At 32.7% G+C, this 25133-nt stretch overlaps 1 non-coding gene across 1 annotated transcript; it reads left to right on the top strand.

The window, feature by feature from the left end:
- The first annotated feature begins 24521 nt into the window (after positions 1-24521).
- Positions 24522-24598, top strand: K441DRAFT_t29. The gene has a single exon. It is a non-coding gene; the product is annotated as a tRNA-Lys (tRNA).
- Positions 24599-25133: the final 535 nt, after the last annotated feature.

Raw genomic sequence — 25133 nt, 5'->3', positions numbered from 1 at the left:
TTATAGCTAATAGCTTATGCTATACTTAGCGTCCTTATAAATTTAGTATGCGTTGTTATAACAGAACGCAAAACTTCTAATTAAATATTCTTTTGTTCCTCGCAGTACATTATTATCCCTTTATATGTGTATATTGTTTGCTAGTCTCGTGCCCTTTACTACGTAGTAACTCTACCCACTTCTATAGTCTTTAACGTAATAATTTTATTTTCCGCAATTTATGTAAGCTCCTTTTTTAAACCATTTCTCTTACTATAGAGTCCGCCTAAATGTCTTCTGCTGTTAAGATCCCTAATTCGGCCTCTGCTCCTTAGACCTCTAATTACTTAACCCTTATCCTCTAGGTTTTTATAGTTTACTCTATCTCTTATAGGCTTCTTTAGTACTACTTAGGTTTATTAGCTCTGCGCCATACTATAGTTTTTAACTTAGCTTTTGTCGTTGCGTACTCTACGCCTTATATAACTATAGAACTCTATCCTAGCCTCTCTTAGCCTATTCCCTTTAGTAGATCTAATTATTAATCTTAATCGCCTAATCTATTAGTTCCCTTAGGGTATCCGCATCTTCTATTAGGATAATCGCATCCTAGACTTTAGCCTTAAGTCCCTGTTTATACTATGCCATAAGCGCCCTATTATTCCACTCTACTTATATTGCTAGTGTCTAGAACTGTATTATATACTTAATTACTAAAGTTTATTACACGAGGTTTTAGAGTTTTCTTTTTATTATAGTTGTTTCTTTCGGGTCTCTAAATATCTGCGTAAGTCGCTTTATAAATCCTTCCTAACTTAAGAATATAAATCGCACGTCTTAGTTAGTGGTCGTTATTCCGTTTACCTATATCTCTATAAGGTAAGATTTAAACCACTTAAGTATTTTTCCTAATAAAAATAGTTCTGCGTAGGCTATTCAATCCACAGGTATAGGTAACTTTACTCCCTCCTATAAGACCTTAAAGTGCATCTACGTAAGGAATCCTTTAAGCTTTAACCTTTCTTCTATAAATCTCTTAATTAATAGTAGCTTAATCTTTACTGCTCCTATTCCATTAAGTCTTTCTTCTAATACTATATTGTTAGCTATTAGCTAGTCAACTATTTCCTATAGCTGTCCGACCGTTATAGGTTGCTGTAAGTTAGTATCCGCTATACTAGTATTACCTCCTATCCTTAAAGTAGTTGCTGCCGTCAATGGCGTCATGGTGGCTGCTTTTGGTGGCATATTATTTAACTTCTTATATTAATACCATAACTAGGTAGTAATTGTATAACGGAACCTTATAGCAAGAACTACGATAGGTTTATTAATGGGCTAGGTGTATAGGAAATGTAAGTATAAAAGTTAACAACGTAATAATAACTAGTAGAGTGGTTGCCTAATAGATTAACTCTAATTATATTCTAAGAATTACTATAAGAAAGGAACTATCTAGGTAGGGACTAAGGGTCCTTAAATACACAAACGTACTCCTATAAAATCCTTCTTATACGTAATATACGTCTTATATATGAGGTACGTGAGTTCCTCTCGTCCCTCTCGTTTAATACGTAGCACATTATGTGACCTTGGTTACTATTCCTCGTTATATAGTTCTATCGGCTCCATTCCGGACCGTGCCTAAATTAACCAACTAGCTTCTTCCGTCTCTTCTCCATGTAGTTATAACATCGTACTTAAAGCGTCCGTAACATTAGCTATAGTTTAGTTAAATCCTTTATAAATAGTAAGGCTTTATATTTCTCGCAGCTAGATAGGTAAGCATGTAGTAAGTTAGTTTTCCACAATCGTTCGTAGCCGCAATAGGTACATTGGGCTCGCTTAGTCTTCGCGCTATCCTTCCTAAACTTCCGGAAGGTGGCTGCGATATTAAGATCCTCATTTCTACCACGTTTAGTAGACATATTAGTGGTAATAAAGCTTTTAAATCGTTAGGAAGATGACGATTTAGTTATAGTAGGGGGCCGTAGTATAAGTAGATTTGCACGCTAACATAATAACTTTAATTAAGGTTACACCAATCAGAGGCCTAGGATTTTAAAAGACGCTAGTAACTGTCCGAAACCTAACCGTAATTAATTCGGACGTCCGTAAATCTACCCCTAGCTCCAGTAGTACTTTCTAATAGATATACGCCCTCCTAGTATCGTTTAGAGATATAGCAGAGCTTATAAACCCACCAGCGCCTACCCTCTTTACTCTTAATATCTGCACTATACCTATAGATTAGTAAGGGTGTAAAACTAGTATTAACGTGCCGCTTGTGCCTGGCTTAGTAGTAAAGTTCTTTTAATAGGTTTAAATTATAGTAAAGCTTATCCTACTTAATTATAAAGATATAAGAAGCTATAGCGTTGCCCGGTTGTATATTTAATGAAGTTAGTTAAGGTAAAGTAGGTATTTTGGGTACTTTACTACCCTACAATTCAGGCGCGTCGTTAATTAGAATAGGGGAATTACGCGTTAACGGTGTTAAATTTAACAATAATAAAGACGGCAAGGGTGAGGGCGAGGTTCTAGGCCTTCGTTTAGCTCGTTAGAAGGGGTTAAGAGGTATAATATTAGAGGTAGTTAAGGTAATAAAGGTTAGAAGACAATTAAAAAAACTCTATAGGGATAGGCGTAAGCAAATATAGCTAATAAAACGCGTTCTAGTGGCAGACTACGCTAAACCTATTAATCTTAGCGTATTTAATTACTGCATTTCCGAGCGATCTAATTAGATTAATACTGCACACCTTATTAAAATCGTACACCTTAACACCAAAAGTCTATCACGAACCACCTCTCTATTAGTGGGTTTTTATATCAATTAATCGCAGGCGCTTAATAAGAATTCCTAGTTGCGATTAATTGATTAATAATCAATTAATTACAGGCGCGCTCGTTAAGCGGCTTGCCTATCAAACACACTAAATTAGGGCCTTTAATCGGGCCAATCCCTCCCCTAAATTAAATTATACACTAACACAGGCAGGCAGGTAGATAGGTAGGTAAGTAGGTAGGTAGGTAGGTAGATAGGTAGGTAGATAGGTAGATAGGTAGGTAGATAGGTAGGTAGGTAGGTAGATAGGTAGGTAGGTAAAAGAGGACCGTTACCAGAACTAGACTACCGTTATTAGAACCAGATAACCGCCGCTAGAGCTAGACAACCATCGCTAAAACTAAACGACCGTTACTAGAACTAGATGACCGTCGCTAGAGCTAGACGATAACAACTAGCCAGCGAACACTATAAATAATTCAATTAATCGATTAAATTAAGATAGTATAGATAGGTAGGCACAAACAGGGAGATGCTAATAGGTAGGCAGATGCGATAGGTAGGTAGATGTAGATAGGTAGGTAGATATAAATAGATAAGCAGATGCAGATAGGTAAGTAGATATAGATAGGTAGGTAGATGCTAACGGGTAGGCAGATATAGATAGGTAGGCAGATATAAATAGGTAGGAGATATAGATAGGTAGGTAATGCAAATAGGTAGGCAATGTAGATAGGTAGTTAATGCAGATAGGTAGGCAATGTAGATAGGTAGGTGATGTAGGCAGGTAGGTAAGTTAATAGGTAGATAGGTAGAAGAGAATTATCGCTATATTATATTAAATTATCTAAAATAATAATATTTATTTTACTAGCCTTATAAATAGCTTTGAAGTAGCTTTTATTTATTTAAAATATACTATTAGTATAAAAGAGGTAAATATAATTATGGTTGCTAAATGCGTAGATTGCTGGCAGGTTGCGCGCAGGTTGCGCGTAGGTTGCGCGTAGGCTGCGCGCAGGCTGTGTGTTAAAAAACACAATATAGGCTAGTTGGTTAAGTTGCCAAATGCCCTTAACTGCGCGCCAATTACGTTAACTACTAACTATTAAGGCCATTGATAGGGTACTATATTTTGCCGATGCCTATAGTATATAGTCTCTATAATTTTAGAGGCCTTATCTCTATAAGGATTTGTCTCTCTTACTAATCTATTCTATTCTATAATTATATCCTTATGGCACCCTATCTACAAAGTCCCCTTATAATTAGATTTTATATAGAGGGCTTTATATTAAAGTTTTATAGTTTAAATATATATTAGATCTGTAACTAATATAATCTTTAAGCCTAGCTTAAGTAGGGCGCCTTAGTTATAATAGTAGATCTTTACCTAGTAGTAACTAAGGCGCCTTAATCTTACTACTACTTTTAAATTAAGTAAAAGCTCTATATAGAGGGGTCCTAGGGGGTCTCTCCTTAGAAAACCTTATCTCTATATATATTAATTAAAGCTTTAGGTTAATTAATTAGCTTATTACTTATAATCTTTAGTTAAAATTTTTGTTAGGGGGTACTAAGAATCTATATATTATTGTAAATAACGCGGTAACTAACGTAGTATCTAGCTACAACTTTAGTTTTATTTTCCTCTGCTTTTACTATACTAAGAATTCTAGCTCTTTATATATCTAAAAGCCCTACTCTAAGCCTTTAAATTCTATTAATTTCCGTACTAAACGAGTGTTGTATTGTAATGTAGTAAATTATTAAATTTAGTGACAATATTGTGACCGTAGTGTTAGCTCGCGTATGCATAGACCAATATCTTAGCACTGTAGTGCAATATACTATCTCTGGTAAGTTATATATATCTTTAGCTTAATTTTTAAAAATATAATAAAACTAGGCTAGTGGTAAATTAATACCCCTAATTGGTATATAAATACCTCCTATTAATTAAGGTTAGTTCTTTCCTAATTAAGTTAGAATATTATATACGTTTACTTATTTATATCTACATCGCAAATAATCGTCGCGCGCCTACTATATTAGGGGTGTAAATACACTATATAAGTGTAAGCTTATATAATATATTATATATCGTAATCCTTAATATCCTCTTAGTTGTCGTCCTTATTGTCGCCAAATCTATATATATCTAGCTTAAAAAGAGCCTCTAAGATTCTTATCCTTTTCTTTATCTTTATCTTCTTTATTATTAAACGAGGTATTTCTTTTATCTCTGTTGGTTACATAAGGTAATATTACGTAGCTACGGTTCGTAGATAGTATAATAATTATTCTTCTATTTATCTTAATAAGGGAGGGCGAGGAGCTTAAGGCTCCTTACTACGCTAGTGCCGCGGCGATACGTGACGGTAACTTGCCGTATATAACGGCAACTTGCCATATATAACGGCAATATGCCTTATATAGTAACCACTTGCCTTTATTCCTAACACTAGCAACTCTTCTTTTATAGTTGCTATCTATATATAGATACCACTTAACTAGCGAAACAAATATTAATCCTCCTTACTTACTATTGCTATTACAATATAAGTCTTACTATTGCTATTACAATATAAGTCTTACTATTGCTATTACAATATAAGTCTTACTATCCTAAAATTTGCCTCTTAGCACGTGGTGCTTTCTTACTTATAAGTTATAGGTAGATATCTTATTAGTAGGGCCGCTAAGGCGCTAGTAGTAAGTAAGCTAATAGCAATTTTCTATCCCGGGATAGAAAATCCTAATTAGCTAGTTTAGGTTAGGGTTTATAGAATATTATACTCCTACTCTCTTTTAACCTAACCTTTAACTTATATATATAGAGTATTTATATTAACAAACGTCTCTAGTACCTTATTTGGGTTCGCCTTTATTATTACATCTACTAGGTTATCTTAGCTATTAATTTATTAAATTTTAAAGAGTTTTTAACGCTTATAGAATTACTAAAGTGCTATAATATTAATTATAAGGCGCTTCTCCTTTATAGTACTAAGCTTAACTAAATACTTATAGAGGGAATATAAGTTAGTGCATACGATTATAGGGATAATGGAAAGTTTAAGTTAATCTATAATTATCTTTAGGGTAGTTCCAATTGCAATTACTATATTAGCTCCGCTAACTATTCTATATATCTCTAACGCTAGGACGCTTTAAGTAATACACTTACTTTTAGTTAAGCTCTAATAGATAATATTGCCGTAGATTATAAAGTTATTCTTCCTAGTAGATTTGTTCGCGATAATAATCTTATATCCCAACTAGGAGCTAAAGTCTTTACTATTTATAAACGATCCATTAACAAATACAAAGAGCTTAGTAGTGGGAAGATTAATAGGCATATAAAGTAGTCCCTAATTAAGATAGTTTATTTACTAAAAAAGACGCTTATTTAGGGCAAAAATATCGTCCTTAGTAGGTCCCTGGTGTTAAGCGGTAACAGAGAGATTAAATAAAGCCTTAGGTTAATAAATAGAAGTAATATAAGCTCCGCAAGCACGTTACTCCATATATCATTACTTTAGAGAATTAACGTTAATAGCGTCGATCTTTTTACCTTAACCCTTTTAGCGTAAAGTAATAGAATCCTCGTTTGGGGAGAGAATATATCCATTATAGAGTAATAGTGTTATTAAATTAAGCTTTTCTTTTAGCTTTACTATAAGATTTACCTTTACTAGCTTATCTTCTTTAAGAGCTAAGAATTGGTCGTTTCCTAAAATAATTATATTGTTAGTTTATATACCGATAATTCTAAATAGAGTTCCTATAGTTATAATAAGGAAGTAGGGATTAAATATCGATATAGTCATTAAAAGCTTCTCTTTATAGTGCTTACTATAGGTAGCCCACCAGTAAATTCCTACCTCTACAATTCCGTATAATAGCTTAAGCATAACCATAATTATATCTTTAGGATATTAGTAGCGAATTTACTTTAGAAGGTGCGCTAATATTAAGCACTAAAGGTGCGTCTCTAATTAGGTATAGGCCTAAGTAATATCTTATAAATAGACCGCCATTCTATTCTTTATTAAGGAGGGGGCTAATATAATAATAACTCGTTAACTAGCTTGTTAAATTATAGGGGATTATATAAGAATTATCTCCTTACTATTATCGTTATAACCTTAGATAATAAGCCTTAATTTCTTAAATAGGGCGTTAATAGCCTTACCCCTAATCTTATTAACTATCCTTAACTTAAAGATACAAACTTTATTAAACTTAGTAGGGTCATACTTCTTAAATTTAAAGACTCCTTTTGCGATAAGACTATTAATCTCCTGCTTATTAGATACTTAAAAAGGAGCTTTTAAAGTTATAATATAACCTTCCTTTTAGAGCTGTTTTATAAGCTTAAAGTTAGCCTTCTCTTTAGCTATTATAAAGGCCATTAATAACTTAACTCTGCTCTTAATAGCGGCAACAAATTATTCTTTAAAATTAATAAGATATTAGCGATTTTGTAATTCCTTCGGGCGACCTCTACCGCGTTATTATTGTGGCGTATCTACTATAATTATATCGGGATTATAGTCGCCTTTTAGAGCACGTTAATTGTAGTTCTCCTTTAAGGTATTTTCTAGGGTATCCTATAAAGGCTTAGAATTATTATCTTTATAGTAAGGCTTAATAACATTTAAACGGAATTAAGTAGGTCTATAAGGCATCTAAATAGTATAAGTTTAACCATTAATTATAATAAGTTAATATGGGCCTAACTATCCTTCCTTTTTACGCCATACGCGTACCTTAGACTAAAGTAGTAGATTAAGCGTAGTTAAGATATTTAGGCCATTTCTTATTCCTAATGCGTTATTAACCTAGCATATAGCGTAGAGACGTTGTATCTCCTTTATTACCTTATAAATAGCCTTAACTTATTATACAACGGAGGGAGATAGTGAAGAATTATTAGTTATTTAAGGGTAGGCGCTAAAGACTAGTAACGTAGGTATAAGTCCATCTAGGCCAGCGGAATTATTAATAGCTTTAACAGCTATTTATAAAATAAGTTCTTTACTAACGTCCTTTAGTTTTAAAGAGATAATTTTATATATACGGCGTAATAGTATATAATATTATTCCACTTTTTTAATACTATTATATGCCCTAATAGGGACTTCCTTAACCTTAATTGCCATTGCCTTTATCTATTATCGGAACTCTATAGATAAAAAGTTCTTTCCTACGTTATAGATAATTTAATTAGGNGGTCCTAAATAGATATTAATCTAGTATAACTAAAGGGTATTCTATACGTTTCTAGTTAATATATCTTTTAAAAAACGCGCGGCTTAAAAGGAGGTTAAGGAGTTAATAACTTAAAGCACTAGCTTGCCGCTAAGATATATAACGTTAATAATAATATAGAAGTTAAAGTTGTAGTTATCCTTAAAGGTAAACTTAAATCGGCTAGGGGACTTCTAGTTTATTTAGTAGTAATAGCAGTACTTTATAAGATGCTTAATTGCCTTAACCTTAACTTTATAGCCTACTCGCTAAAGAACCCTAAGTAATTAATAAACGGATAGGTAGCCAAAACAATAGTACAGTTAGCGTAATTTTAACTTAGTTAAGTAGCTTTAAGTAATACTCTTTTCTAGTTAATAAAGGAGTAACTAGGGGTAACCGTACTTACGTATAACAGGTACCTAATTGTCTCCCTAAATAAGTATATTCTTAAGGTTATTAAGCCTAACGCCTAATTTATTTATATCTCTTTAATATAAAATAGAAATAGAGTGTTTATAGGAATAATATAGAAGGTAATATACCCTAAGGGGGTTTAGACCCTAATTATACTAAAAGAGGTTATAGTACCCTTACTAAAACAAATTGTATATTGGCCTGCTGTTAAATAGTTAATCTAAATAAAGCTATTAAGGTATTGAAGGGCTTAAACTTAAGGTTCTCCTACGGCTTTAGTATCTAGTATAATACTATAGAAGACGTTTACTAAGTATCTATTATTAAAGGAAAATGTGGAGCTCTCCTTTAGCTTATTAAAGATATTTAACTTTATAATAGAATAGAGCGTAGATTAGTTATTAAGAATAGCAATAGTTTATATACCATTTACCTTACCATACTTAGTAAAGTATTGGTTAGGAAAGTAGTTCTTAATTTTTATATTTATAAGGAGCTGTTTAGTTTTATTAACTTTACCCTTAAAATCTTTTACGCTTTTATATTAAACTAAGAAGCTTTAGAAGTAGGCTATAGTAACCTTATAATTTTTAATATTTTTTATACTCTAACGGAACTTATTATATACCTCCTTTTACTTATTAAGGGAGTATTTAGTTAACTAGTAATTTAGCTTCTTACAAATATAGTACTTCTTTTAGTAATTACTTCGAAATAAACCTCTATAAGGACCTCCACAATTACCTTATAGTTAACGTTAATTATACCCTCTTCTATATTCCCTACTATAGCCACTATATATTTAATCAGTCTAGTTATAATTGTATTAGTTAGGAATACTTATTTAGGTAGGGTTTTTAGTATAGAACTGTTAAGATTCTTATATTTGTATTATAGTATCTATAGCGGAGCGTAGCTTAGTATATACTCCTTTAAACGTATCTATAGGTTTATATAGCGCTAAGTTACACTTAGGAATACTATAGTATGCTAAAATAACCTAATCCCTTAGGCTATTTTTATTTTAGTAAGTTTTAATAAGGCCACATTAAATTTTCTAAAGTTTATTAAAGAGTAGTTAAAGGCACTCTAAATAAGTCTTTATTAGGTTAGAAGTAATAACTCTCTAAAATATAGTCTCTCGCCATTTAAATATATAAAGTTAGCAATTCTTATTAGTCTTAAAGTAGGCTCTAATAAGCTAAAGCATTATATTAAAGCTATAGTTTTTACCTATAATATAGTTATAATAAAATATTACTACCCGTCCCTTTAATATAATAGAGAAAGCGTAGTAGTATTAGTGGCATTAAATTTTAACCTTATTGCAACAGTTATAAAAGACTTATAGTTTTGCTCTAAGTATATTATATAGTTCTCTTCTAAACTTCTTCTCTTCGTCTAAATATACCTTTATTAGATTCGTAACTTCTTATAATAGAGGCTTACCGGTTAGCTAGGATAAAGGGGGTAGAGGTAATAAAGGGGGTAGCAGAAGAGCACCTTTAGGTAGAAGAGTACCTCCTAATAGGTGAGTACCTTTAGGTAGGGGATTAGCGTTCTAGGGTTTTTAATACGAATTAAAGTTACCTTCTAAAGAATATAGGTTAGTTTTAGGTTTTTATAGTTAACGTATAATTTTAGCTTTCGTCCATTCTAATTCTTCTATACTAATAATAACGGCCTAAATATTGCTAGCAATTGGGTTACTATTCTTAGTAACGTATACCCTATTCCTATAAAGAAAGTCTTAAAAATCCTAAACAATATTAACATTACTAAGTACCTAAGTGTCGGCGGTCCATCCTATAAAATCCTCTTTAAAATATTCCTATAGTTATAAATCGGCGTAGTATCTACTTTAGTAGAATAGGATATAGTATAGGAAAAAGCTATTAACTTATTTTACGGTATAAGTTATTATATTAATACTAAATTCATCCCAATTTTTATTAATAAATTTCGCGTATATAGCTACCCCTAGTAATAAGGAGTCTTCCTAGTTGTTCAAAGTAGGCGTAGCCATGTTTTTAGAGGGAGGGAAGTATTATTAGTTTAGGAATTATTATTTAGTACGCGTTCGTAATATATATTTGTTATTTAGTACGCGTTTATAATATATATTTGCGATTATAGGGCTTAGAACTAGTTCTAGCCTTAAATTATAAAGACTTATAAAGTGTGTTATTCTGCGTAATAAACGCAAGAATCCGTAGTTTTAAAAAGGCTTAGGACTAGTTCTAGCCTTTAGATTTTTAAATTTATAAAAAAGTTCTAGTTAAGGTTTAGGACCAGTTCTAACCTTAAAAGATAGCTTCCTCTAGCACAAGTAGCACTAGTATAGTGGCTTATCTCTTTTTAGTGAAATACCTAGCTGTTCTATAGTATAACTATAAAGTTAATTACTAATTAGTATTAGTTATATAAGGTAATATTATATAGCTACGGTTCGTAGATAGTATAATAATTATTCTTTTATTTATTTTAATAAGGGAAGGCGAGGAGCTTAAGGCTCCTCGCCACGCTAGTGCCGCGGCGACATGTGATGGTAACTTGCCGTATATAACGGCAACTTGCCATATATAACGGCAATATGCCTTATATAGTGACTACTTACCTTTATTCCTAACAATCTCTAATTCTCTCTTATATTCTTAGATTCTAGTATATATATATTAGCTTAATTACTTAATTGTTTAATAGAGGATTTCTATTCCTATTATAAATATAGCTAAAGGCTAACTGGTTCCTTTCTGTAGCGCCTATAGTAGGTAAGACTAAAAGCGCTATCTTTACTAATTAAACGAGTTTGGTATAGGATAAAAGAGACTCTTCTTCTATAGAATTAGGTCTATCTTCTTCACGGTTACTTAATTAAGAGGCCTATTAAAAGGACCTAATTTAGCTCGTAGTTTAAAAAGCTTAGTATACACTATAGTAGTCTTCTTTTTATCGTTTTTATAGTGCTCTAATAGCTAAGCTCTATGTCACGGAACCCTACCGCAGGGGCCTCTATAGGAGAGTCCCGTGATCTCGCGTATACCTCGCGTACAGCTTATATTAGCTACGCGTAGGCATATTACCTCCTTACGCCCTTAACCCTTACGATCGATTATGTAACGTTTTATAGACTCCTTAAATACATACGCTCTGTAGCCACTGCCCACGTCCTATAACACTCTAACACCTCTTATATACCTATTAGTGACGTTAATAGGCCTCTTATTATGGGTAATAGGATTGTAAAGGAAAGTAATTATTATAAGGGGGTAATAGAGTTACTTAAAGCGCTGGATAATAAATTAGAGCGCTTCTAAGTAGGTAAATAGAGTATTTAATAAGGTAGCCGTCTTATTAAATAGGAAGGTGTAGTACGCGTATAAGCGTAAGAGCTTCGGCTTATTAGTTTTAAGCGAAATTATTACCTAAAGAAAAGGTATTAATAGAGCCTCTAATTCCTTCGTTTTGGCCCAATACTGCTTATTAAGGATTATAGTCCTTATCCTATTATACTTATCCCTTGCATTTATATCTAGCTTATTACCTAGGCAAGCTTATTAATTAAAAATAGCTTAATGTAGTCGGTAAGTATATGGCCTATATATGCATATAGCCCACCCTAAAAACTTACCAAAAAACCCAAAAATCGTTCTTTAATATCTTAACAACGGCTTAATAATTAATTATATAATTTTATAATTTATTATTAAGCCGTTGTTAAGATATTAAAGAACGATTTTTGGGTTTTTTGGTAAGTTTTTAGGGTGGGCTATATGTATATATAAGCCATATGCTTACCAACTACGTTATTATATTGCTTTAATATTACTAATATTTAATTAAACGGTATATAAGTTGCCTTACTATTTTATTTTACTTAATAGTTATAAAGCAACAAACTTCTAATTAATTTCCTTAGCGGTAGCTTTAAGTAGGCCGTTTAATATTGCTAAATTCTTCTAATATTAATTAACGTTTTTAATGGCTTTAAAGTGTTAATAAAGCTTTGGCACCTTTATAATATTCTTAACTAAAAGGTTTATTATATAAGAGCCACAGCTAAGGTAGAAAATCTCTGGGTACTCCTCTTATACCCCATTTTAAGACTTCTTTATATTACTAGCGTTATTAGTAGTTATAGTAACAATATCCTTAACTGTCTTGTTTAAGCTGTCTATAATATATTAACTAGTATAGCAATCCTTTCCTATTATAATTAACTTTAGGAATATATATTACGGACGCTTTAAGTATAATATTACGACTACTTAGAGAAGAGTTAGAAGAAGCTAGTTGGTTAATTTAGGCATATTTTAGGATAGAGCTAATAGAGCTATATAACGAGGAATGGTAACTAAGGTTATATGACGTTATATATAGTATACGTAGTATATAGAAGGAACGTACGTATAATACGTATAACATGTACCTTATATATAAAGGGGATTTCTTAGGAGTATGGTTGTGTATTTAAAGGACCACAGTCCCTACCCAGATAATTTTCTCCTTTATAGTGAATCTTAGAATACAATTAGAGTTAATCTATTAGACAACTACTCCACTAGTTATTATTGCGTTATTGACTTCTTATTTACCTATATACCTAGCCCATTAATAAGTCTACCGTAGTTCTTACTATAAGGCTTTATTATATATTTACTACTAAGGTTACGGTATTAATAAAGTTAAATAACATGCCATTAAAAGCAGCCACTATAACGCTATTAACGGTGGCAACTACTTTAAGGTTAGATAACGACACTAGTATAGCAGACACTAACTTATAGTAACCTATAACGGTTAAATAGTTATAAGAGATAGTTGACTAGTTAATAGAATATAATATAACGTTAGAAAATAGGATTAACGGAATAGGAGTAGTAAAAATTAAGCTACTATTAATTAAAAGGTACTTAGGGGAAAGATTAAAACTTAAAGGATTTCTTATATAAATACACTTTAAAGTTACGTAAGAAGGGGCAAAGCTACTAATACCTATGGATTGAATAGTATATGCGGGACTATTCCTATTAGGAAGGGCATTTAAATAGTTTAAGTCTTACCTTACGGAGATATAAGTGAGCGGCATAACAACTACTAATTAAGATATATAATTTATATTCTTAAGCTAAAAATGATTCGCAGAATAACTTATATAGATATTTAGAGACCCAGAATTAACAACTACGGCAGAAAAAAAACTCTAAGATATTATAAAATAAACCTTAGTAATTAAGTATATAACGCAGTTCTAGACGTTAGCAATATAAGTAGAGTGGAATAATAGGGCGCTTATAGCACAGTATAAGTAAGGACTTAAGGCTAAAGTCTAAGACGCGATTATCCTAATAGAAGATACGGATACCCTAAGGGAACTAATAGATTAAGCGATTAAGATTAATAATTAGATCTACCAAAGGGAATAGGCTAAGAGAGGCTAGGATAGAGTTCTATAGTTATATAAGGTGTAGAGTACGTAATGACTAAAGCTAAGTTAAAATCTATTATATAGCGCAGAGCTAATGGACCTAAGTAGTACTAAAGAATCTAGGAGATAAAATAAGAAATTATAAAAACCCAGAGGATAAGGATTAAGTAATTAAAGGTTTAAGAAGCAGAGGCCAAACTAGGGATCTTAATAGTAGAAGACGTTTAGGCGGACTCTATAGCAAGAAAAATAGTTTAAAGAAGGAGCTTATATAAATTGCGGAAAATAAGGTTATTACATTAGAGACTATAGAAGTAGTTAGAGTTACTATATAGTAAAAGGGACGAGACTAGTAGACGATATATACGTATAAAGGGATAATAATATACTATAAGGAACAAAAGAATGTTTAATTAAAAGTTTTACGTTTTATTATAATAACGTATACCAAATTTATAAGGACGCTAAGTACGGTATAAGCTATTAGCTATAAGAGTTAATACCTATAAAATATAGAGGAACTAATAAACTAGTTTATAGATTGGATATTAAAGACAATAAATTTAATATAGGCGAAATATTTTATAATAATAAGGTAATATGGGCCGCTTACTAGGAGCAAGCAGACCTTAGAGATGTTATACTAGAGGTAGAGGATAATTCCACTATAGAATAGGGAACATTAGTAGGGATCGAGACCCCGCTAGATACGATGTCTATTACTTTACAAGACGTAAGAGAAGTAGGGTAGCGAACTACTTCGGTACTTAATAAAGGCAAAGGGCTGGGGGCTTGGGACTCTTAAAATGAGATATAAGACGACTAAGATTTTTAAGACAAGATAAGGTAAGCTTAAGGACCTATAATAGATAATAACCGATAGAGTATAGTAATAGCTTAGTTTAGTAATATACGAATAAGCTTAGGACGAAGTTTCCTAAAGGTATAAGATTCTTAAGACGAGATAAGTGAGATTTAAGACTTTTAAGATAAGATAAGAATACTAAGCAAGCCTAGTTAGACTAAGGCTGAAGCAAAGCTTAAGATAGAAGTAAGCTTAGGATTAAAAATCCTAAGGGGCTAAGAATTCGGAGTACAAATAAGGACACCTATAAGTAAGAGGTAAGAGGCTTCTTTATAAATTAGAGAATCTATAGCGCAAATAGTAACTAGACTAGGAGATAGATATATAGACCTAGAGGACTTACTAGGAGAACGCAGTGTTTGACCTAAAGATTAAAATATTAATACTAAAATTAAGAAGTAAGAAGACTTTAAAGATCTATCTATAAGATATAAACCAAAAGAAACCATAAAAGAATTTAGATAAAGAATTATCGTATAGTAAGAACAGAAACTAGATAAGAGATCTAGTATATTAGGACGTACTAGGGACAGAGCGCTAGTATAAAGAATTACTAATAGGCCTAGGGCAGGTATACTAAAAGCTAAATAACTTACCAAACTAGAAGATAAAGAGGATTTAGAAATCCCTACTAGGTTTAAAGAATAATATATAAAGGGCTGTTATAATATAGTAATAAGAAGATACTTTCTTACGGATAAGCCGTATATACTCTAGCAGCTATACTAAAAGTAGTATAGGCAACGGCATAACGATAAGTAGAAAGATTTCTATATATAATTAAATAAAAGAGTTATCTAGGACTACCTAATTATAGAGAAGGCCATAACGTATATTAAAGGAGCCTTAATTATAATATTAAAGGATCTAAAGGAATAATTAGAGGACTAGAGAAGCGAAAGACGTATCTTAGTACCCGTAAATAAAGTCGCAACGTTTAGATTAGCACGATAAAGGTTTAAACTTAAAGATAAAGATAAGTTAACAGTTAACCTAAAGCACCTAGCACACTATACGCTATTATAAATTGCATGCGTAGATAATATATATAAGATATATAAGAATCTAAAGGAAAAGAATCGAAAATACCCTATAACGTATTCGATAGGCGAGCTGGCCAGATAGGCAAGCTGGCCACCCCACTAACTTTCTACGACTCTGAACCAAAATAACTCTACAACACAAGAAGATATATTAAGCTATAGTATTATATAGTATTATATAGCATCATCCTTAGCTTTTTGACACGTACGAGCATTGTGTCCTATCTCGCCGCAGCGCCTACAGTGCTTTTGCTGCTGCGCGTTCCCACCTAATCGCGTTATACTTTAACGCGTTTCGCCCTTAAGTTGCTTACTAATATCCTTTTAAGCAATTATTTTAGAGCCCTCTACCTTTATAAGGGTCCCTTGCTTCTAAATCCGCTTTTTTTTACGCTATCTACGCTTAACTACAGCCTTATTTGCCCTCCAAAGGCCTATAATTTTCTTACGCATTAATATAACTAAATGCATTATTACCTAAGTGCCTTTAGAAAGGCGATCAAGCGACTAGATAATTAACGTAGGTAAACTATTTTAATGCTTTTAAATCTGATTACAAATTAGAGTTATTTAAGACCCTAGTTTAATAGCGTTGCTTAGTGTTTTAGATTCCCATTAAGCGACCTCTATGATAGGAGGGGTTGGTGTCCAAAGCTTAATATTAAGCTTTAATAGTATAGCACCTGGGTTATACGGTACTAGACCTGCGCCTTAAAAGCTTGCGCAGATATTATTCTTTGTAATTAAGTCGTTAAAGGCTGCTTTAAAGGCTAGTAGGAACTCTAGCTTTATAATATGGTTAATATAGTTATACGCTAGGTTCTTAATTTGGCGCCTATACGCCTTCTTTAACGGCCTAAAGCAGCCTATATTAAGCGGCTGTAGTAGGTGTAACGCGTACGGCGGTATACAGAGCGTAATATTATTATTCTCCTTGCAGAGCTCTTTGAATCCGAGCAAGTTGTGACTCTTATAGCCGTTAAGAATTAGTAGGCGGCGTGCGCCTACCGTATAATCTTTTGTATACTTATTAAAGTGCTTTAGCCATTTAATACTAAGCTTATTTATTATCTAGCTATTCTTACTAACTAATATAGTCTAGTCTGATGGTATATTGTCGCCCTCGTACTAGGTAGAGAGGTAGTACTTACCCATAAGGATAATAAACGGTGGAATTGCCCAGCCTTAAGCATTAATACTCTAAATCACCGTAGCCTATTTACAATTGCCTAGTTATATAGCTTTTGGCTAATTATATCTTTTAGAGCCTATAATAACTACTCCTATTAAGATAACGCCCATTTGGAAGCCGGTCTTATTAAAGTTAAAGGTATTATTATTAATAGTGCCGTACTTCTTAATTGTATTGCGTACAAGCTTAAACCACACCCTAATAATCTCTGGATCCTCACATAGAGCTCTCTAGCGATCGTACTTTCGATTAAATTATGTTTTAAGCTTAGGGGTTCGCTTAACAAAGGTCTCTAGCCACTTAATACCGACCTGGCCAGCAGCGCGCTTAGCGAGTAGTTTATTAGCCATATCTCTTACAGCGCTTAGTTTAGGCGCAAACCCTCGCGAATCTAGGTTGAGTATATGTTGAACAATAACTGATTCCTCGAGCTTAGTGAGCTTCTTTAAATTAGGCTCATAATCGCGTCGCGCAGTCGTTCCAGCGCGTCGAAGTTAAAGCGTGCTTCTAGGGATGTCGTACGTTGCTGCAGCGCGTCGCTCACTTTGAAATTGGCCTTGATTGATTGCTGAGATAGCTAGGGATATCCTGCCTTCTTTTTGGATTAATTGCGCGTTGTGTTGTTGATGCATAGTAGTTAATAGTTAACGTGTCGCGTTTTGTCGGAAGGGTAGCCAGCTCGCCCATCTGGCCAGCTCGCCTATCGAATACGTTAAGGATATACTAAATAACGGATAAGCGACAGTATAGAAATGCTAAGTATATATATAAATAGCATCTAGCAGAAATCTAAGAGGAAGGAGGTTTAATACTTTAGCTAGAAAGATTCCTTACGGAAGAATACTTAGACGGATAATAGTAGTAGGAATGCCCAGAGAATACGTGTCTATGGTATATTAAAGACAAAAAGCGAACTAGGTATTGGCTAAAGAGTAAGCTAACTTAAGTGCAATAGGATTAAGCAGCTAATATTTAGGAAAAGTAAAGGCCTATAGGACCAGAGGGAGCTAGTAGTAGAGCCTTAGACCCTTAAAGGAATTTAAAGACAACACCTAAATTTAAGAGTTAATTAGTAAGATTAGCAGTTTAAAGCGCTAATAGATAGTGGAGTAATGCGGAACTATATCTTATTAATAGCAGTTAAAAAAATAGGATTACCTTATAGACAGAAGAAACAACCTTACCTATTAGTTATAATTTTAGGAGATCCAATAGCCTATAAAGGAGGGATTATTAATCTTAAAATAGGACCTATTTAAATAACTATTAAAGGGAGATAAATTAAGATATCTTTTAATATCCTACTATTAGGACGGGATAAGGCAGTATTAGGTATACCTTAGTTATAAAAATATAATCTAAAGATTAATTGGATTATAGGTTAGGTTAATATTAGAGATACTTAATGCTATAAAATGCGACGGTAAACTAAGTTAGTATAGTACTGTAGTGGGGTAAAATGGGCCACTACTTAGTGCCTTGGCATTTTCCTGTATATATCGAGCCTTTGGCTTCTCTCCTTCTCTCCATTACGACCGACCGGGAATACATTCTTTCCTTTCTTCTTACTGACTGCTTTCCTACTGATTGATTACAACCGACCGACCGACCGACCGACCGACAGACAGACAGCATTGCGACTTCCTATCTGAGAGGGACCGCGTCCACCACCACAGTACTAAGTTAGAGTAATGTATAAAGAGACTAAGCGAGGCTTAAGTTATATACTAAAGAGATACTATAAATATGGCAAGAAACTATAGAGCCTAAAAAGTAAAAAGCTGGTAGATTATATAGTATAGGACTATAAGATAGAGTTAGAACTAGGAATAAGTTTAAGGTTCTTTCTAACCTATAAGCTTACTTAAGAGGAGTTAAGCGCACTTAAAGAGTTTGTCTAGGAAAACTTATAAAAGGGATATATTAGACTATCGCAATTATTAGCAGGATATCCAGTACTATTCGTACTAAAGAAAAACAGAAAACTTAGGTTATATATTAACTATAAGTAATTAAACAGCATTACTTAGAAGGATAGGTATCCTTTACCCTTAATTAGCGAAATCTAAGATCGGATAGGTAATACGCAAATCTTTATAAAGATAGATCTAAGATAGGCGTACCATTAGATTAAAATTAAGGAAGGTAATAATAAAAGGCAGCCTTTAGGTTAAGAGAAGGACTATATAAGCCATTAGTTATATAATTTGGATTAATAAATGCACTAGTAATATTTTAGAAACGAATTAATAGTATATTAGGAGAATACCTTAATAAGTTTATTATGGTATACCTTAACAATATTATTATCTACTTAATAACTAAGGAAGAATACAGGGAACATATTAAATAGGTTTTAAAGAGACTATAAGAAGAATAAATGCTAGTAGCAATTAAGAAATGCGAGTTCTTTACTAGAAAGACCGATTTTGTTAGATTTATTATTAAACTAGGTTATATTAGTATAGACCTAAAGAAGATTAAAGTTATAGTAAGTTGGCAAAAACTAGAGAATATAACGCAAGTAAGGTCATTTTTAGGGGTTTGCAACTACTATAGAAGGTTTATAGCACAGTGGTTAAAGAACATTAAACCGTTTACTAGGCTTATAAAGAAAGAGGAACTATAGGCGTAGGGAGATAAATAAAAAAAGTTATTTAAAGAACTTAAGGAGTTATTTACCCAGGAGCTAATCTTTAAGATCTATTAACTAGGACTAGATATGGTTATAGAAACGGACGTATTAGACTATATACTAGGAGCATACTTATTATAAAAGCACTAGGACGCATAATACCTAGTAATATACTATAGTAGAAAGATAACACTACTAGAGTTAAACTATAACGACTATAATAAGGAGTTATTAGGTATAGTTATAGCACTTAAGGAATAGAGAGCATTTTTACAAGGTGTAAAGAAACTATTTATAGTTAAAACGGATTATAAGAACCTAATGGGGTTCCTAATAATAAAAGAACTTAATTAGAAACAAGTTAGATGGGCAGAGATGCTTATAGAATACTATTTTAAGATTTAGTATACTAAAGGAACTAAGAATATAAGAGTAGATGCACTTAGTAGAAAGGCTAAACTATAAAATAATAAGAAACTATTAGGAGTAATACTACGCAGAGATAAGGATGGATTAATTAGATATAATTACCCTAAACTAGCAGCAACTTAAGAAGATAACGAACTAAAAAGAGTCTACGGGATACCGGAAAGCTTTTAGGTATAAAGAATTCTAGAAGTATAGCTAAAAGATTTATAGGTGGATATATACGAGAATTAAAATATAATGTATATCCTAAGAAGCATAGCAGAGCATTTTATAGAAGATTTCTATAAGAGAATAACTTAAGGATACAATGGAGCAATAGGCTTAGTGTTAAGACTTTAGAAAGAATACATTATTAATAGAATCTAGAATATTGCGAGAAAAGTAATAAAGAAATACCTAGATTGCTAAAGAAATAAATTAATAAGGTATAAGCTATATAGAGGGCTATAACCTATTAAAATACCAGAGAGACTATAGGAGGTTATATTATAGGACTTTATTATTAAGTTACCAAGGTTAAGAGATCCTATTACTAGATAAGATTACAACGTAATCTTAGTAATAGTGGATAAGCTTATAAAGTAGGGATACTTTATAGTATGCATAAAAGAAATCTTAGCGGAAGATATCGCTAGAATCTATATTAAAGAAGTATTTATAAGGTATAGAGTACTAAGTAAGATTATATCGGATAGAGATCTAAGATTTATAGCAGCATTTTAGGAAGTATTTTTAGTAGAATAAGGGGTTTAAGCAGCAACTTCTACTATATATTATCCGCAGACAGACGGTTAAATAGAAAGATTAAATTAGACGCTAGAATAGTATTTAAGGCATTATATTAACTATATATAGAATAATTAGGTATCGTTATTACTAGTTATATAGTTTATATATAATGTAATACTATAGGAAGGAATAGGCATATTATTATTTAAGGCAAATTACGGATATAAGCTAAGAATATTATTATTACTACGGTAAGTAAAGAAAACAAGTAGCATAGCTAAAGAAAAAATAAAGACGTTAATAAATCTTTATATAGACCTTATAGAATTAGTAAAGAAAGTATAAGAGAGAATAAAAAGGTACTATAATACTAAGAGATCTAAGGGACCAGATCTTAAGGAGGGAGATAAAGTATAGCTACTATATAAAAATTTTAAGAGTTAACGATTAAGTAAAAAGTTAGACTATATTAAACTAGGGCTTTTTAAAATTATATAAAGGATTTCACTAGTTATATTTAAGTTAAATCTACTAGCTAAGATAAAGATCTACCCTATATAGTATATTATAATGCTAAAGCTAGTATACGGGAATATTAAGCTACTAGTTTATAAAGCAGACACGTATAAAGGATAAGGAAAAGACAAATAGCAAATTTTAAAAATTGTTAGTTATAAGGATATTAACAATAAAACGTAGTATAAGGTTAAGTAGATAGGCTATAATAAGACTACCTAGGAACTACTAGAAAATTTAAAAAATGCTATAGAAAAGGTACAGGAGTATTAGAAGAGATTAGGTTAAGTAGTACTAATAAAGAAAGATCGCTAAAAAATAAACCACCTAAGGGGGACCTAAGAAGAGCAGTTGCTAAACTACTTAAATCTATTTCCTTTTTGGATAGAAGAGAATCCGTTCTTTTATTACTAAGTTTCTGTAAACCTTATTCTATAAGTTTCTACTCCTTAAAATAAACCTTTTTATAAACCTTTTTAAGACGGAGTAATTAAGTGAACGCTGTAATATGGGCCTTAAGAGCCTTCTACTCTATATCTTAAGAATATTTTAACTTAGTAAGGGCTTAAGACAGTTTACTATCTAGCTGCGTAATAGTAGATTAAATATAAGACCCTAAGATAAATTAGTTAAGGAACTAGACGACTATTAAGAGTAATAGGTCGCGTATATTTAGTATTAAAGATAGAGCAAACGTTACAAGACGAATAAATATTCGCTTTAGTATACTCTAAGTAAAAGGACGGTTATTGTAAAGATGGACTTACTAACGTAATATAAACCAACCCCTCTTTTAAACAACGAAAATACGGAGATAGTATAATCTCATTAAGAGATAATATCGCAGCAACAGTGTAAGCACGACATTACGCCTACGAAGAGAAAGGAGCCTTAGGTATAATAAGCAACAATATTAATTAAATTAATTAGACGGATATTATACCTCTAGTAAATAACTTGGAGATATTTAGAATCTTTAAGGACGAAGATAAAAAGGAGGGAGATAGTGTTACGGACGCTTTAAGTATAATATTATAACTACTTAGAGAAGAGTTAAAAGAAGCTAGTTAGTTAATTTAGGTATAGTCTAGGATAAAGCTAATAGAGCTATATAACGAGGAATAGTAATTAAGGTTATATAACGTTATACGCAGTATATATAGTATACGGAAGGAACGTATATATAATACGTATAACACGTACCTCACGTATAAAGGGGATTTCTTAGGAGTACGGTTATGTATTTAAAGGACTACAGTCCTTACCTAGATAGTTCTCTCCTTTATAGTAAATCTTAAAATATAATTGGAGTTAATCTGTTAGGCAACTACTCCACAAATTATTATTACGTTATTAACTTCTTGTTTACCTATATACCTAGCCTATTAACAAGTCCACCGTAGTTTCTACTATAAGGCTTCGTTACAATATAGCCTCTAATTAAGTAATTAATAAGTAGTTAATAATACTCTTACCCTAAAGATTTAACTAGCTATTAGATACTAGTATTAGCTTACCTAGATATTAAGCAATTAGATCCTTTATTCTAGCCTTAAGCTTTTTATATATTTAGTTAAAAAGAGTATTAGCTAGCTAGTAGCGTAAGGGAGGTTTATAGGCAGGTTAAATTTAGTAAAGGAACTTAAAGAACGGCTTATTCTCAACCTAGATTAATTAGTAAGTAATTAAAATATTAATTAAGAAGCTACTTATTAAGCTTAGAGCAATTCTAGTACTAAAGAAGAACTTAGTAAGAAGCTCATTAAGCACAGCTACCTTTACTATCTTAACAATATTATGCCATATTCCCTTATACAGTCGCTTATAATTAGGCTTTAAAGCGCTTTTTAGAGCCTCTAATAAGTAAGGTTAATATTCGGCATATAGGCGTTAAGGCAGTTCCTCATACTTTTTTAGGTGGGCGACGACCTTCTAACAACTATTTAAGTGCTATATCTTCTGGCAGTGGATGCAAACAACCTTTAGGTGGGTTTTATCAGGGAGTTTATAGGCAGCAACCTCCTTCTAGTATAGATTAGCTGTAGAGCCTGCTATTTAGTAAACGATTTAACTAAAACACTACGCCAAGGCTTGTAATAGAGGCAAGTATACCGCTTAAAGAAATACTATAATAAACGGCGTTGCAAATAGATGTTCTGCTTATAGAAATTTACTATAGGCGAGCTATCTAAACAAAAGACTCTTCATTACACTGTTTACTAAGCATATGGCCTATATAAGACACGGTATAAGCCTCTAGAATACACGTGTACACCGTGTATGTACACGTGTAAGTGTAAGCTCACACCCTCACACCGCATGACGTTCGCGAGCCTGAGTTCGAAGATATCTTATACAAAGTAACGCCCTAGGGCCTCCGCCACCTCAAGGCCCAACTAAAGCTTGCAAAGTCTACTAATTACCAGCCAAATTGTAGTGGCTCTTGGACTGTTGTATACGGCCTCCCCTACTCCCACGTACTCCACCAACAGCTACACCGAAGCGCTACCTCCGTACCCAAAATTGAGTTTACCGAAATCAACGGACACTAGTGGTTTGATCGCCCTCAGCCAGATCGTCCTACCGGCCCACCTATCGATCCTCTACTACTTATTCAAGAGCCTCTAATTATTGAGCGTCGCCGCGGCCACCCAGCTGGCTCTGTAACTCCTAATTGGGTTAATATATTGACTCGCCGCGAGCCATCAGCATTTGAGCGAAATACTAGATATACTATGCGTGGGCGCGGGCGTGCCCGCGGAGGTAGCAGCACCTAAATTAGTTCGCGCGATGTCTTACAAAGCACTATATAATCCGATTAATTGACTTAGGAGAGATGGGTAATATTTTAGGTGATGGGGGTAGTGGTAGAAGTTAAAATACTACTACGAATGACTTACAAGGTGTTGGCGGCAATATTTAACAGGTTTACAGAGGCCTAGGTGACTTGCCCTTTTAGGAGAATTTTGCTGAGGGCTCCTTTGACGCATTCCAAATCTAATTTGGACTCTGCTACTTGTACTATAACTAGAATCGAGACTTGATCGTGGTGTTGCAGTCATAAAAGTTGCATTTTAATAATTTGATTTTCGTGATGCAGATGTAAACAAGTCAAATACACGTGATATTCTAACCTGATCAGTAAGGAACTAAACTTAATTAGTGAGGGTTGTCCGTATACCAATTAGGGGTGTCAATTTACCGCTGGCCTAAAACCAAATTAAAATTTGTATTAAACAAAAAGGCCTCGCTAGCGCAACCGGCAGAGCGTGAGACTTTTATGAAATCTCAAGGTTAGGGGTTCGAATCCCCTGCGAGGCGTTTTGTAATTTTTTATTTATATATATAACTATATTAGGGAAGGGTTCGCAGGCAGAAATTTAAACCACCCGTTAAGTGAGATTAAATACTATTAAATATATCAATTGGCTGCTAAATAGCTATAGTTAATATAAAATATGGGGTTTTTTTTAGGTCTTTAAATTTTGCTCGCACTAGCAGATTACCTCTCTTTTTGCTACCAAATTGGCATTATAGCGCTATTTAATCTTTAAATTAAGTAAAACTTAGGGACTAAGTAAAAACCTATAACGTAGTCGGCAAGCCTAACGGCCATGCAAGCCTATAGGCTACATCAAAACCCCACCAAAAATTAGAAAATCCACACCTTAATATCTTAACAACCACTTAGTAATAAATTCTAATATATTAGATTTGGACTTTTATATATACTTTACAGCTTCTATTAAAGTTGCATAGTAAATAGTTTAGTAGTTTTTAAGATATTAAAATTTGGGGGCCAAAATGAGGCCACATTACTATATCTTAAAAATTACTAAACTATTTACGATGCAAT

Source organism: Cenococcum geophilum (genome assembly GCF_001692895.1).
Source record: "Cenococcum geophilum 1.58 unplaced genomic scaffold K441scaffold_54, whole genome shotgun sequence".
Lineage (NCBI taxonomy): Eukaryota > Fungi > Ascomycota > Dothideomycetes > Gloniales > Gloniaceae > Cenococcum > Cenococcum geophilum.
The sequence above is the reverse complement of the archived record's forward strand: the minus strand, read 5'-3'. Positions and strand labels throughout refer to the sequence as shown.